The sequence below is a fragment of the Poecile atricapillus genome, chromosome 2, assembly GCF_030490865.1.
Source record: "Poecile atricapillus isolate bPoeAtr1 chromosome 2, bPoeAtr1.hap1, whole genome shotgun sequence".
In the NCBI taxonomy this organism is placed as follows: Eukaryota; Metazoa; Chordata; class Aves; order Passeriformes; family Paridae; genus Poecile; species Poecile atricapillus.
Window position 1 is genome coordinate 154,615,667 of NC_081250.1, and position 11,684 is coordinate 154,627,350.

Here is an 11,684-nt window from a genome sequence, read left to right on the forward strand (position 1 = left end):
GGTTGACAGCGAATCCTTGTGTTGTTTTAACACAAGGATTAAGGAAGGGGAAAAGTATTCTTGCCGTATCATGTGTTTGATTTGTGGGTACCTCCCCTTTTTTCGTTATTCTGAGGTTTAAATTGAGGGGGAAGCCCTGTTGTCTGCACTTTGTCACGGTCTGAACTGAGATGAAAATCCCCCTTTTCCCATCATTTGCGAGATTTTATTCGAGAAAAATCTTTTTCTGCTGCCGTAGGGGATTGAAATGAAGTGTCGAGCGCCCATTTATTTGCCATTGTATTGGTTTAAGATTGCAGGAACATACCCTGTTGCCTCAGTTTCCGGGGTTCAATTGACGGGAACACCGGCTTTTCCAGCATTTGGCGGGGTCACGTGTGGCCGTGCCGCTGCATTTGAGGGCGCTTCTGCCCCCGGCACCAAATGTCTTACAGGGGAGCGCTCCTGGCATTCCCTGGGGAATTGCTGAAGTGCAACGGGAATTTGGCGGCTGAGCAGCCCCCAGGGAGAGACAGAGCCGTGCGGAGGCGAGGTGAGCTCTGCCGGGCCGGCAGGCGGGAGCCGCGGCGCGGAGCTGTGTCCGTCCGGCCGCTCCGCCCGCTCCGGGCGCGGGGCTCGGGCACCGCCGGGGTCCCTTCGGGCCGGTCCCGGTGCCGCTGGGCGGGCCGGGCTCTCCCGGGGCCGGGGCCGCCCCCGCCCGCCGGAGGAGCCGCTTTCCTGCCGGGAGCCCCGGTCCGTCCGGGGGCAGGAGCGCGGGGCCGCCCCTGGGTGCCGAGTGCCGCCGCTGCCGGGGCTCGCGTGAAAGCCGCTGAAAGGAGGGGAGGGAAAAAATCGAACCCAGACCCCCCAGGCTTTTTGTCTGTGGGCTTTGTCGGTATTGCTCTTTAGCCGAGCCGCGCCTTTAAATAACGATGTGGCGCCTTCTAGAAACTGCGTCCAATACCTTTTGCACCCTCACGTGAGGGCTTCGAGCTCAGGTTTTTCCATTGCCGAGTTAATTGCAGGTCCAAGCTGGCAGCGTCCCGTGCATCTGGTGTGCATGAATCTGTTTGTGATGTTCATTTCCCCTGGATGCAGAGTTGGGCTTGTTGGGCAGACCGTATTTCTCAAACCTCGAGGCTTGTTAACCCTTGTACACGATTTTCTGGAGACGCGGGCTGGGGGAGAACTTTGTCTTGCTGCTGTACTAGGGAATGGAATGCAGGGGGTCCCCGCAATATCCCCGTGGAAGCTGGAATGTCCGAGGAAATGGATGTGACAATTCTCGGGGCTGAACCTGGCTCCCAGCGCTCTGCAGCGTAGGACGCGAGAGAGCAGGGCCGAGGGACAGCGGGGTAGGAGCGGCGAGGTGCTTCGTGCTCTGGGTTTGGTGTCGCTGATGTTTCCAGAGCCAGAGCAGGTTGATTTGGTTCTGGTGCACTGGAACAGGATCCAAACCTTGGAAAGCTTTGAGACCAATGGGGAGGAATTGTTTTAAAATGAATGTGTTTCTTAATAGAGGGGAGGTTTCAGTCCGTTTTTTAATAGATTTTAAGGGAAATTTTTTTTGAGGAAAAGTGAAAACAAATGTTTATTTTAATAAGTAGGGCGTAGGAAAAAGGATGAATAACGTTAGACAATTTCTTTTTTGTGGAGTAAAGATCAGGAGATTTAGAAGGTTGGTTTGGTTTTTTTTTTTTCCACGTGTGGCTGTGATGTGGTGTGGGTCTTTTTGAGCCGTGGGGTGTTTTGGTGGTAGCTTGGGTTTTGGGATTGGAGTAAAGTTGAACAGTTTTAGAAGAAGAAGTTACCATGGTTTTGGCAATTATTTTGTGTTCACTAATCAATGAGAAGTTATTTTTAAAAAAGTAAAAAATGGATTTTTTTGTTGTCTGTGTTAAACAATAGAGTTGAGAGTGAATTTGGGGTAAGCTGTATTAGTATTGTATACAGATGGTGTGTTCAAAGAATTTTTTTCTTTTATAGTTTTGAAGTTACGGAATTTATGTTTGGGCATAAAGCAGATGATGGGGATATAATATAATGTAATTTTAGAACATTTTATTCTTTATTGTATGTATTTGGCTTAATGGTGTTGGAGTCTGAAATACAGACTGTGTGCCCTTGTTCTTAATTTTTAGTTCTAAGATCCAAGAGAACACTGAATTTCATATTATATGAAATTCATGATCATGTTTTCATAGTGGTACATGAAAACAAATGCTAAAGTTAGATAAGAAAGGTAGGTGTGTAGATTAGAAAGTTTCTTAAATCACTGGGTGAAAAAGTAGTTTAGAGAACAGGAGACAATATGGAGGATTTAGGGTGTTGTCTCTTGTCCTTCTTCTTTCTTCTTCATGTCCTTCTCCTGGAGGTTTTTGGGTAATAGTTAGTAATTGGATAGAAAATGCCGCAGTGCATCACAGAGGTGATGGGTCATTGGGTCATTAAGAAAAATAATATACGTGTCTATTGTTAATTGGGTAAAAATAGGTATAAAGATAAAAGAACTGCGTAATTCGGGGCCATTTTGTGTATCAGACATGAAGTGTGCCACAAGGCCTTGTTTGTACCATCAGAAGAAGGAAATGTACCAGATTGCAAAGATTAACCTTGTAACCAGCCTGAAGAAACCTGTTAACTTTTGTAAGGATCCTGCAATAAACACGAGAAACAAGATTCTAACGAGCTCGAGAGTTTACTTCGAATAATGAGAACTGAGATAAGTGGAACTCCCCACGAGGGAGGATCCCGGGAGAATTCAGCCCAGAGGAGGCTGGGGAATTAGAGAAGAACTGTATTCACAGAGAATTCAGCCCAGAGAAGGCTGGGGAACTATAGAAAGGCTGTATCTACAGAAAATTCAGCCCAGAGGAGGCTAAGAGACTATAGAGAGCTGTATTCACAGAGAATTGAGCCCAGAGAAGGCTGAGAGACAAAGAAAAGATATATCCACAGAGAACAGAGCCCAAAGGAGGCAAGGAAAAGAGAGACAGAGGTAACAAATGGTCAAATTAATGTTTTTTAATTTTAGATACACTTTTATAGAGATAGAGGTAAATATAAATAGTGGTAGTAATATTTAGTAAGCAGAGGTATTTATATGTGGTTTTTATTCAATATTAGGGTTTGTTTTGGTGGTACACTGTGTTGTTTGATTTTTTTTTGTGTTGTATACTAGGTGAAATTTGGTTTTTGAATAAAGATGATTTTATGAATAGGTTGGTTTGTCTTTTAGGTAGAATGAATTAAAATAGAATTTGATATCGATTAGTGGGTTTTGTTTATTCTGTGTAGGGGTTCAGATTGGGTAGGGTTTGTTTGGTTAGCTGAGTTTTGGGTGTTAATTAGGTGGCTTTTGTTAGATGCAGTTTTTAATTTTTGAAAGTTTTTTATTGAGTGGTTTTAAGGTGATTTTTAGTAATTGATGGTATAATTTTATTTTGTTTGTAGTTGGTGTATAATAATGTATATGTTCTATTTATTTAACATTGTGCTTTTTAGTTTAGGTGTTGATAAGTTTGGATTCCTTTCTGTTGTGGTGTTTCTTAGTTTCATTTCTGGGGACACAGGCATTTATATGGTGGCTTTTTATAGGTATATGTTTGGGGGTGATGTTTTTTAACTTTTTAGTAGTTTGGATTTTTTTTTTTTGTTTTTAATTAGTTATTAAACATTTTTATAGAGTCTTGGTAATTATTTAGGTATTACTATAAGTGTAGAGCTTTGGGGTTTTTTGACGAATGTTTAGGGTTAGTCGAATGGTTTTGAGTTCAGTGACTTGGTTTGATTGTTTTTTAATAGTTGGTGTGATTTGGTGTGTGGAGTTCAATAGGGTTGCTTTTTATTTACATTTAACTTTTCTGATGTGATAAGAACTGTTAGTGAATGAGCATAGCATCTGTTTTTGCTGGTAGTCGGTTGTACGGTGTGGGTTTTGTTTGTGTTACCTGTTCTGGGTTTTTTTGTTAATGAGATTAAAGTTTTTATTTTGGGGTTAATTTGTGATTATTTTAAAGATTTTAGGGTAATTTAGATTTTTGATTGGGGGTGCTGTGATGAGAGTACTTTATTTGTTTTATGTGGTATTGGTGGTGTGGATAGAGGGAATATTTGTTTTGAAAATTTTAGTATTGATAGTTGAAGTGTTAGGATGAGTTCTGTTTCCGTGTTGAATCTTTTTGAGGGGGCTCAGATTTTTTCTAGGTTAAGATTTTTTTCCCTTGGTTGGTGGAGGTATTGTGATTTTATTGATGATATTGGTGGGAATTTGATGCTGTTTGTTTTTTGGTTATTTTATTTTTAGGAATGTGATTTTTGTAGTAGGCCTGGGAGAATTCACTTTATTTCAAAACATACTAATTTAATGATGTAAAGGTTTCCATTTTAACTCCTCAGTGTCTTAGATTTTTTTTTCTTATTTAGTTTTTCCAGAATTTATTGATAATTTAGCAATCAAGCAGGGATTGCACCCCGTTCTTGAAAAGATGGCTGTGGAAAAACCTGTGTCTAACAACACGTACCTGACGGAGGGCAACAATTTTGCCGTTATTACAGGGTCAAATACGAGTGGCAAATCAACGTTGGCATGCATCTGCCGGAGGAGAGGAGTTTCTGGTGGGCTCCCAGTGGCATCTGATGGAGTGATGGTGAGAGCATCTCATAGGGTCTGGGGGAGCACCTGGATGCACTTGGACCCGGAGCACCGCTTAAAGGAGGTGGTGAGGGACAAAGCTTTTTGCCAGGAAGCAGCACCTGAACAGCTGAGCCACTGTGGATTTGCAGGGGTGATCTTTCTCCTTTTCCCTTTTGATTTCACCTTGGCAGTCCCTCCCCGGTGCCCTCAATCTGTCACAAGAATTCCAAAAAAAAAAAGGCTGTGCAAACAGTGAAAAGAAGGGGTATAGGTAAGGTGGAGTTCAGGTGTACCCCACCCCAAACCCTAAACAGCAGCCCTAACAGTGCCACCATTTCCCTGAGACGGCTGCAGGCAGGAACCCTAAAGCAGCAGAGTGCCAGAACCCCTGGTACTGCAGACAGTACCCCTGGTGCTAGGGCCAGCCAGGAGATAGTGGGGGGACGATCCGTAGGGTTGGGGAAACAGGGGGTTTCCCGCCCCGCCCCACCCTGGGCTCTCGGTCCCTCCGCAGCCGGGGATTGCTCCCACCCCTCCTCGAGGCGGCGGTTGGCAGGGCTTCGTGCCTGGCCTCCGCAAAGAGTTCGGCTCTGTCAGCCTCTGCCCTGTCTCAGGGCCAAACTTAGGTAGGGTAGGGAGCAACTGTGGATTGCCTGGTCCGGGCTAATGGACATCTCTTGGGGCCTATGGATAAGGAGCATCCCCGGTTGCAAGCGTAGGGTTCTAACTAAGTTTGTAGGGTTCAGCGCGGGAGCTTGGCAGTGACACAGAGAGGTTGAGGGAGGGCTTCAGAGGTCAAAAGCTTGAGGGCTGTAGACAAACATTGAAAATAAAAAGGGTACAGGTTGGGATATAAGGTAGAGTTCAGGTGTACCCAAACCCTGAACAGCAGCCCTAACAGTGCCCCCATTTCCCTGAGGCAGCTGCAGGCAGGAACCCTAAAGCAGCAGAGTGCCAGAACCCCCGAGAGCTGCAGGCAGTACCCCTGGTGCAAGGACCAGCCAGGAGATAGTGGGTGCTAGGGCCTACTGCTGTCATATAAGCTGGGGTTTCCATCCTTGGGGTACCCTGGGCTCCCTGTCCCTCACTGACTGGAGAGTCTTCCTCCCCTCCTTGAGGTGGTGGTAATTTGGCTCTGTCAGCCAATACTGCTGTGAAGCAAGCATCTGCCTCCCTGTGGGGTGAAGTGTGCGGCCCATGAACCTGGGCATTCTCTAGAGAAGGTAAGTGCTGGGTTTTCACAGATGTGCCGCTAAGATTCTGCATTGATATTTGGTCTTCTAGATTGTAGCTGACCAGGAGACGACATCCTGGCAATGGCAGGAGCTTCCCAGAGAGCGAGGTGGCCTTCCTTGACGCCCCGTCTGGCTACTCCCCGCCGGGCATCCGAGAGCTAAGTCAAAGGCTACGACCTGTAGAGGGTTATGAAAGCGGGGTGCCGGGTCAGGACTCTGGACCTGGGATTTTTGAGTCAGCTTTGGGGACGGGGAGGTCCAGGCTGTGGCCCCATAGGCCACGTGAAGGGAGAGCCTCACATTTGTTCACAGTGCTGAGGTGTGCAGGACGGAGCAGCCCCAGGGCGTGTTGTATCACTTGTCCATTGTGCCTTCTGTGTCTTTTGTGCCTCTCGTGTTGTATGTGCCTCGCCTTATCTCTTCTGGGGGCTTACCAGAAACCCCGGCGTCGCTCCTCGCATCTCTGATCTCTGGGCTCCTCAGCCCGACACCATCGAAGCTTTGCCTCAGGAGCTCTCGGAGGCCTTGGAATCGCGTCTCTCTTTTAAAAGCATCCGATCGGATGTCTTTTAGAGGTCTTGTTCTGAGCTGTGTCAACAGCCGTGCGCCGCGAGGATCCATTGTTGTGGCTTAGGTCTTGAAGAAACACAAAGATAGGTAGAGGACTGTGGCCCTCAGATTCTCGGGCATCCGTCTTGGCAGTTGCTGGAGTTTGTCATTCCGTCAGCATCTTCTTCCTCCCGGGTTCTGCGAGCTTCATCAGCTCGCCTTCATTCTCACCCGGCTCATCTCGTTCCGCATTCTCTCGGTCCTTGTGGCCATTCTTGTGGCCCAGAGTTTTGTCTCCCCGTTGTGTCCCCTCGTCTGTTGTCTTGTGTGTCACGGGTGTCTGGGTGTAGTTGTCCCGGAGCTGCTCTGTCCTGCTGCCCAGCCTGGGTGTAGGTGTAAAGGGCCGAGTCCCAGGCCCCTTTAATTTGAAATTTGTGATGTAGGGTGTAGTTGGAGTCTAGAGGGTATTCCTAGATGGATGCAAGATGTCTGGAGCTGTGAAGTTACCCTGCAGCACTTTGACTTTTGTCTTAGCTCTCTTTCAGATGCGGAAGGATGAAATCGGTGGCAGAGCGCCCCATCCAGGGTAAGGGGGTTCCCGTGAGAAGGTAAGTCAATGTTTGTCTTTGCAGGGCAACTGGAACCGGTCACTGTGTTACAGGTCTCCTCTTTGTGTTTATTTTTAGGAAGTGAAGCCGGCTATCAGCAGTCAAGGTGAAGTGGGCAAGTTGAGCATTGACCGGTGGAGGGAAGCTGTTGTTATCGCTGGGCTCTCAGTTTCCGGTGCAATGCTAAGCCTCCCATCTTGTTTGTGTGCTTTAGGCGGTCCAGTCGCATTTCGCCGAGACGTCCTCGCCAACCGGCCGGCACAGCTGCTTCACCGCTCCCGTGAGCCCTGCGGAAGCGTTATGGGACCGCGTGACGGAGCCTTTTCCACGTAAAGGGGCCGTGTTTGTGGCCTTCAGGAACGGGCCGAGGGGTTGCCGTGAGTTGGGGATGTCGGGAGGAGGAGCGAGGGTCCCTTTGAGTTTCAGCAATGCCGCATCACTTTGTCTTTTCTTAACTCAGGCGCGCCCTGCGACGACAGCGTCCGGCTCCCGGCGTGGCCGAAGCGCGTGGCCTCAGGACGTGGCCGTTCGCAGGAGACCGTGAGTAGCGGAATTGTCGGGTTTTGGCTGATGCCCTGCAAAGATCAGCCGCTGATTTTGTGTTTTATTTATTGTAGCTGACCGAGAGACGGCAGCCTGGCGATGGCAGGAACTTCCCGGATGGCGAGGCGGCCTTCCTTGGCGCTCCATGTGGACCCTCCCCGCTGGGCATCCGAGAGCTGTGTCGGAGGCTGCGAATTGCAGAGGGGCTGAAAGCGGGGTGCCGGGTCGGGACTCGTGACCTGGGATTATGGAGTCAGCTTTGGGGACGGGGAGGTCCAGGCTGTGGCCCCTTAGGCCACGTGAAGGGAGAGCCTCATATTTGTTCACAGTGCTGAGGTGTGCAGGACGGAGCAGCCCCAGGGCGTGTTGTATCACTTGTCCATTGTGCCTTGTGTGTCTTTTGTGCTTCTTGTGTTGTACGTGCCTCGCCTTATCTCTTCTGGGGGCTTACCAGAAACCCCGGCGTCGCTCCTCGCATCTCTGATCTCTGGGCTCCTCAGCCCGACACCATCAAAGCTTTGCCTCTGGAGCTCTCAGAGGCCTTGGAATCGCGTCTCTCTTTTAAAAGCATCCGATCGGATGTCTTTTAGAGGTCTTGTTCCGAGCTGTGTCAACAGCCGTGCGCCGCGAGGATCCATTGTTGCGGCTTAGGTCTTGAAGAAACGCAAAGTTTGGTAGGGGACTGTGGCCCTCAGATTCTCAGGCATCCGTCTTGGCAGCTGCTGGAGTTTGTCATTCCATCAGCATCTTCTTCCTCCCGGGTTCTGCGAGCTTCATCAGCTCGCCTTCATTGTCTTCCGGCTCATCTCATTCCGCGTTCTCTCGGTCCTTGCGGCCATTCTTGTGGCCCAGAGTTTTGTCTCCCCGTTGTGTCCCCTCGTCTGTTGTCTGGTGTGTCACGGGTGTCTGGGTGTAGTTGTCCTGGAGCTGCTCTGTCCTGCTGCCCAGCCTGGGTGTAGGTGTGAAGGGACAAGTCCCAGGCCCCTGTAATTTGAAATTTGTGATGTAGGGTGTAGTTGGAGTCTAGCGGGTGTTCCTAGATTGACACAAGATGTCAGGAGCTGTGAAGTTACCCTGCAGCACTTTGACTTTTGTCTCAGCTTTCTTTCAGATGCAGACGGATGAAATCGGTGGCAGAGCACCCCATCCAGGGTAAGGGGGTTCCCGCGAGAAGGTAAGTCAATGTTTGTCTTTGCAGGGCAACTGGAACCGGTCACTGTGTTACAGGTCTCCTCTTTGTCTTTATTTTTAGGAAGTGAAGCTGGCTAGCAGCAGTCAAGGCGAAGCGGGCAAGGTGAGCGTTGACTGGTGGAGGGAAGCTGTTGTTATCGCTGGGCTCTCAGTTTCTGGTGCAATGCCAAGTGTCCCATCTTGTTTGCGTGCTTTAGGCGGTCCAGTCGCATTTCGCCGAGACGTCCTCCCCAACCGGCCGGCACAGCTGCTTCACCGCTCCCGTGAGCCCTGCGGAAGCGTTACAGGACCGTGTGACGGAGCCTTTTCCACGTAAAGGGGCCGTGTGGGTGGCCTTCAGGAACGGGCCGAGGGGTTGCCGTGAGTTGGGGATGTCGGGAGGAGGAGCGAGGGCCTGTTCAAGTTTCAGCAATGCTGCATCACTTTGTCTTCTCTTAACTCAGGTGCGCCCTGCGATGACGGCGTCTGGCTCCCGGCGTGGCCGAAGCGCGCGGCCTCAGGACGTGGCCGTTCACAGGAGACCGTGAGTCGCGGAATTGTCGGGTTTTGGCTGATGCCCTGCAGAGATCAGCCTCTGATTTTGTGTTTTATTTATTGTAGCTGACCGAGAGACGGCAGCCTGGCGATGGCAGGAACTTCCCGGATGGCGAGGCGGCCTTCCTTGGCGCTCCATGTGGATCCTCCCCGCTGGGCATCCGAGAGCTGAGTCGGAGGCTGCAAATTGCAGAGGGGCTGAAATCGGGGTGCCGGGTCGGGACTCGTGACCTGGGATTATGGAGTCAGCTTTGGGGACGGGGAGGTCCAGGCTGTGGCCCCTTAGGCCACGTGAAGGGAGAGCCTCACATTTGTTCACAGTGCTGAGGTGTGCAGGACGGAGCAGCCCCAGGGCGTGTTGTATCACTTGTCCATTGTGCCTTGTGTGTCTTTTGTGCTTCTTGTGTTGTACGTGCCTCACCTTATCTCTTCTGGGGGCTTACCAGAAACCCCGGCGTCGCTCCTCGCATCTCTGATCTCTGGGCTCCTCAGCCCGACGCCATCGAAGCTTTGCCTCTGGAGCTCTCAGAGGCCTTGGAATCGCGTCTCTCTTTTAAAAGCATCCGATCGGATGTCTTTTAGAGGTCTTGTTCCGAGCTGTGTCAACAGCCGTGCGCCGCGAGGATCCATTGTTGCGGCTTAGGTCTTGAAGAAACGCAAAGATTGGTAGGGGACTGTGGCCCTCAGATTCTCGGGCATCCGTCTTGGCAGTTGCTGGAGTTTGTCATTCCGTCAGCATCTTCTTGCTCCCGGGTTCTGCGAGCTTCATCAGCTCGCCTTCATTCTCACCCGGCTCATCTCGTTCCGCGTTCTCTCGGTCCTTGCGGCCATTCTTGTGGCCCAGAGTTTTGTCTCCCCGTTGTGTCCCCTTGTCTGTTGTCTTGTGTGTCACGGGTGTCTGGGTGTAGTTGTCCCGGAGGTGCTCTGTCCTGCTGCCCAGCCTGGGTGTAGGTGTAAAGGGCCGAGTCCCAGGCCCCTGTAATTTGAAATTTGTCATGTAGGGCATAGTTGGAGTCTAGCGGGTGTTCCTCAATGGACACAAGATATCTGGAGCTGTGAAATTACCCTGCAGCACTTTGACTTTTGTCTTAGCTTTCTTTCAGATGCAGACGGATGAAATCGGTGGCAGAGCGCCCCATCCAGGGTAAGGGGGTTCCCGCGAGAAGGTAAGTCAATGTTTGTCTTTGCAGGGCAACTGGAACCGGTCACTGTGTTACAGGTCTCCTCTTTGTGTTTATTTTTAGGAAGTGAAGCCGGCTATCAGCAGTCAAGGTGAAGTGGGCAAGTTGAGCATTGACCGGTGGAGGGAAGCTGTTGTTATCGCTGGGCTCTCAGTTTCCGGTGCAATGCTAAGCCTCCCATCTTGTTTGTGTGCTTTAGGCGGTCCAGTCGCATTTCGCCGAGACGTCCTCGCCAACCGGCCGGCACAGCTGTTTCGCCGCTCCCGTGAGCCCTGCGGAAGCATTATGGGACCGCGTGACGGAGCCTTTTCCACGTAAAGGGGCCGTGTGGGTGGCCTTCAGGAACGGGCCGAAGGGTTGCCGTGAGTTGGGGATGTCGGGAGGAGGAGCGAGGGTCCCTTTGAGTTTCAGCAATGCCACATCACTTTGTCTTCTCTTAACTCAGGCGCGCCCTGCGATGACGGCGTCCGGCTCCCAGCGTGGCCGAAGCGCGTGGCCTCAGGACGTGGCCGTTCGCAGGAGACCGTGAGTAGCGGAATTGTCGGGTTTTGGCTGATGCCCTGCAGAGATCAGCCTCTGATTTTGTGTTTTATTTATTGTAGCTGACCGAGAGACGGCAGCCTGGCGATGGCAGGAATTTCCCGGATGGCGAGGCGGCCTTCCTTGGCGCTCCATGTGGATCCTCCCCGCTGGGCATCCGAGAACTGAGTCGGAGGCTGCGAATTGCAGAGGGGCTGAAAGCGGGGTGCCGAGTCGGGACTCGCGACCTGGGATTATGGAGTCAGCTTTGGGGACGGGGAGGTCCAGGCTGTGGCCCCTTAGGCCACGTGAAGGGAGAGCCTCACATTTGTTCACAGTGCTGAGGTGTGCAGGACGGAGCAGCCCCAGGGCGTGTTGTATCACTTGTCCATTGTGCCTTGTGTGTCTTTTGTGCTTCTCGTGTTGTATGTGCCTCGCCTTATCTCTTCTGGGGGCTTACCAGAAACCCCGGTGTCACTTGTAGCATCTCTGATCTCTGGGCTCCTCAGCCCGACACCATCGAAGCTTTGCCTCTGGAGCTCTCAGAGGCCTTGGAATCGCGTCTCTCTTTTAAAAGCATCCGATCGGATGTCTTTTAGAGGTCTTGTTCTGAGCTGTGTCAACAGCCGTGCGCCGCGAGGATCCATTGCTGCGGCTTAGGTCTTGAAGAAACGCAAAGATTGGTAGGGGACTGTGGCCCTCAGATTCT

The 11,684-nt window shown here is 50.8% G+C and overlaps 2 long non-coding RNA genes across 2 annotated transcripts; both read left to right on the forward strand.

The window, feature by feature from the left end:
• Window positions 1–7,354: 7,354 nt before the first annotated feature.
• Window positions 7,355–11,168, forward strand: LOC131576506 (uncharacterized). The gene is made up of 6 exons (XR_009276995.1): window positions 7,355–7,384; window positions 7,468–7,547; window positions 7,625–8,844; window positions 10,656–10,818; window positions 10,902–10,981; window positions 11,059–11,168. It is a non-coding gene; the product is annotated as an uncharacterized LOC131576506 (long non-coding RNA).
• LOC131576507 (uncharacterized) lies at window positions 8,943–10,181 on the forward strand. The gene is made up of 3 exons (XR_009276996.1): window positions 8,943–9,101; window positions 9,185–9,264; window positions 9,342–10,181. It is a non-coding gene; the product is annotated as an uncharacterized LOC131576507 (long non-coding RNA).
• Window positions 11,169–11,684: the final 516 nt, after the last annotated feature.